At 54.0% G+C, this 4,037-nt stretch overlaps 1 non-coding gene across 1 annotated transcript; it reads right to left on the bottom strand.

The window, feature by feature from the left end:
• Window positions 1–1,853: 1,853 nt before the first annotated feature.
• TRNAD-GUC (transfer RNA aspartic acid (anticodon GUC)) lies at window positions 1,854–1,924 on the bottom strand. Its single transcript has one exon. It is a non-coding gene; the product is annotated as a tRNA-Asp (tRNA).
• Window positions 1,925–4,037: the final 2,113 nt, after the last annotated feature.

Below are 4,037 nucleotides of genomic sequence, written 5' to 3'. Positions count from 1 at the left end.
AGGTGCTGGATGTGGGCGGGGAATTAGCCCTCGTGGTGAGCAGGTTTTCTGCACCACCCACCTCCCTCTGGATGAAGAAACTCGTGTTTCCATAAGATTTACAGTTCTGAAACTAACCTGACTTGCAGATGAAACCATTGGAAATTCATTATCCATGGAATGATGCATAAAAAGATCATTTAGCTCGAGGCTTGTTTTTTTTTTCCCCAATAGGTGGTGGGGTGGGGGTGGGGGGAAGACTTCAACTATGTCTGGGGCAGGTCAAGCAAGCCAAGGTCCCAAGGCTGCCCAAGGTGAAGTTGAGCCTGCTTGGTAGGACCAGCCAAGCGGATAGAAGAGGTAAAAAGTAAAAGCCAACAGGTAACTCCGAGCTGACCCCCACAGTTCCAGATAGAGGCAATGTCCTGACAACGCTGTGGAACCCACAGGTCCTGCTCCAGGGGTTATGCTTCTAAGCTTTAACAGGGTTCGAGCCCACTGCCACCCACACCTGTCCAGTCTGAGAGGTTCCTCCGAGGCCTTGGAGGAGAAAGTCCAGTCTACTCTGACCCAGGCCAAGACCACAACTTAGACATTTCATTTTAACCAGCACATAGCATGGCAAAGAGTATCCATGGGAGTACTTTGTGTCTCAGAAGGTCCAGGACCCCCCTCGGGCCCCTAAGTTTCCTTTCCGTTGTTTTTTCTGGTTAAAGAGCCATAAGCAGGGAGGCAGGGAAGCCTGCTTGGGGTGATAGCTCTTAAGCAGATGACGGGAGGGAAGCAGCATGAAAGATAGCTGGGTTTAGGGAAATCATCCTTAATTCCATTAAAAAATGCCCAGAAACACCAAAAGCCGCGCCTGGCCCTTCCTCCCTGTTCCGGAAAGAGATGTAAGAAGGGACAGCAGCTGCTCAGATCCACCCACCTCCCTGGGGGCTGCGAGGACACCTCGGGACTGGCAGCCTTTCATGCAACTAAGCTGGCCTCACCAGCCCCAGGCACACACCGGATGGAGCTTTCATGCAGGCTTCCAGGGCCAAGACAATGCGGGTAGAGAACAAACCAGGATCAGTACAATCATCGTCACTGGCTGTCTCCAGCTCGATATTAATCTTTCAAAAAAGGCTTCACTCTGGAGGCAAGGTATTAGGTGGCTCAGCCAGCTTCTTAAAAAGTTCCTCTTTCTTTACAGAATGTCAAGTGAGATTTCAAGGGGGTGTACTTCATAACCAAAAGCATGTTTTCCTTAGGACAAGAAACCACTGCGAAACTTATTCTCCCTCCTGCCCACCCCAGCTCTCCTGGACTTCTAGCCAAAAACCCTCCCGTGTTTTGCAGAGAAATAACAACAGCAAAAAACCCGTAGGTGTTTTTTTCTGTTGTTGTTTTCAAGTGCAGTGAAGGTCCCTCCTGGATGGCAGAGGAAAGTTAGGTGAACTTTATAAATCTGGAGGGAGAGCTGGTTTAGGCAGTATTAAGGAGCCGAGGGGTTTTTCAGCCGGCATTGTTTTAAATGGTACCCAGAGGAGCTCCCTCACCTTCGGCACCCCTACCCCTGTGTGCAGAAGGGCAGTCACAGAGTAAAAAGTCAGGTCGCCCTGTCACCTGGGCGACAGCCATCTTCTCCAGGGCAGCCACCAAGGAGAGCCAAGATCGAGGGCCTGAAGGGATAGCGTGGGGAAATGGGAGTTGGGTGGAAACAAGAATCAGTCGATGTAACTGCCCTCATCATGGGAGCCAAACAGCACAGGGCATGCTTAGTCGTGTCCAACTCTGCAGCCACATGGACTGTAGCTGCCAGGCTCCTCTGTCTATGGAATTTTCCAGGCAAGAATACTGGAGTGGGTTGCCATGTCCTACTCCAGGGAATCTTCCCAACCCAGGGATCGAACCTGTGTCTCCTGCTTGACAGGCAGATTCTTTACCACTCAGTCACCTGGGAGGCCCCCAAACAGCACAGACCCAGGTATAATTTGTACCAACTGAGTAACAGCCATCGCCCTGGGGAGCAGCTTTGTTGAGATTATGGATACATCTCTCCTGGAGAAATCACAAGTGTGGTACTCTGGAGACTGCCCCTCACTTACTGGAAAGAAGACCCCTTTCTCGTAGCCCTGTGAGGCTGAGGGGACTTTTCAGGGGTAGGGGACGGTGGCGGGTAGGGAGAGGGGCGGTAGGCTTGGGAGATCATGGCTGCTTGGCTGGAAGGAGCAGGCAGGGGTCTATCCCCTGCTTCCTGCAGAGCAACCAGGACTTGCCCAAGGTCACAAAGCAAGTTAGGAAGAAACAATCAGCTCAGGCTCAGTCCCTCACAAGCAGAATCCTATAAAAAAGAAGAAAATGACCCTGGGGATTTGAACAAAGGAGCTGGGCTATAAATCCACTCTCCGAATAGCTGCTGGTGATCTTCCTAAAATGCACATCGGGGGGCCGCCACGCGGCCAGGCGATGCCCTTCAGAGGTGCCAGCGCCCTTGGGAGAGAGGCCCACATCCTCAGACAAGGCTGCAGGGCCAGGTGGTCTGCAGTCCAAGGGCATCTGGACCCCACTGCCAGCCCCCTGCCCCTCCCTGCTGTCCCCACCCCTTGCAGGCCTTCTTGGAGTTCTCTGTGTGTGTGCATGTCTCTCCGTGTCTCTGTCTCTCTAATCTAGAGACTCATTTCCTTGTGCAACCACAACTTTCCAGGCATGTACAGCTGGCCACGTGCTGTGTGGCACCAAGGACACGATGGGGAACAGTGGGTTCCCTGTCCTCTGGGGCATCCAGTGAGCGGGGGAGGCAGAAGTTAACCCAACAATCACACAAATAATTAAAATGTAAAACTATGTACATATATATCTTGAAATTCCAGCCCAGGGGCCAGGAGGGCATTCAAGAGGCCCTGATGTAGTAAGGGCTGCGGGACACGTCCCTGAGAAAGGCAGTTTTGGGGACTGAAGCGTGACCAGAGCTGGAGGCCACGGAGACAGGTGTGTTCCCAGGTGAGCCCAGAGCCTGAGGGGGAGGCACCCCGATCTGAGGGGGCAAAGGGGCCCGAGAGGAGGGAGACTGGATGGAGACTCAGGGCGGGGGTGGGTGGGTGTTGGAATCCTGGTCTGAAGACTGAGCATGTGCCTCCCGGGAATGTCTGGCTCTGACTCTCACATGTGGGGCACAGGCTGACTCCTTGACCTTGGCTCACAGTTCCCAAGCCCTTGTTGACAGGTACTTGCTTCACCCCTGTCCTGCTCCCTCTCACCCACCACAGCCTCATGAGGCAGATTCTGGAGAAACTGAGGGCAGGGGAGCTCCAGCACCTGCCTAGGTACAAATCCAGTGGGTGGCAGAGCTGGAACTCATACCTGAGACCCCGGGGTGGGTGTGAGCGACTGCTTCCCATCCCTCCTCCAGCTTCCTCCCAGGCTTCGCCTACACCTGGCACATCACAAAGATTGGTGACTGAACGAGCAAGCAACCTCAACCTGCTGGGGGCTCAGGCTTCTCAGGGTGAGGCTAGGCCTTTGTTCGTGGGCTGCAGTGTCCCCAGGCTGAGGTCAGAGACGGACTCCAGGAGGGGAGGGGCACTGGTTTGTGTCAAAGCCTTGGGAGGCCAGAGAAGAGCTGGCCAGCTCAGCTTATTACCTGCCCTGCTGTGGAGCCCGCACTTTGAAGAAGGAGTGTGGACCAGCTCGTGGGGATATGAAAGGATGTACTGAAAGCCATCGACACGGCGTGCGGACTCATATCGATCACAGGAAATCTATTGTTTTGGAGGAGGGCTTGGTTGGAGAGAAGACAGTATGTTAAGACTGTAAGTTTAGGGGCGGGAGTGGGGCCCAGACAAACAGAAAGAGGAGTCAGAGGAAAATCAAGAACATACATCCTTATTCCCTCTCCCAAGTGAGGGGAGCTGGAACCCAGCTGGGTTTGGCCCAATAAGCAGGGGACAGAGGTGTCATCCCTGGGCTGAGAGGTGACCCCTCGTGCCACCCCACCCACAAGTGGAGGACATGTAACTTAGCTTCTCTCGCAGGAGAGAGCTGGACAAGGGGACAGGGTGCGTGACTCAGGCAGC

This window comes from Moschus berezovskii, chromosome 15, assembly GCF_049115385.1.
Source record: "Moschus berezovskii isolate FMDL1 chromosome 15, NW_MosBer_1.0, whole genome shotgun sequence".
NCBI lineage: Eukaryota > Metazoa > Chordata > Mammalia > Artiodactyla > Moschidae > Moschus > Moschus berezovskii.
The sequence above is the reverse complement of the archived record's forward strand: the minus strand, read 5'-3'. Positions and strand labels throughout refer to the sequence as shown.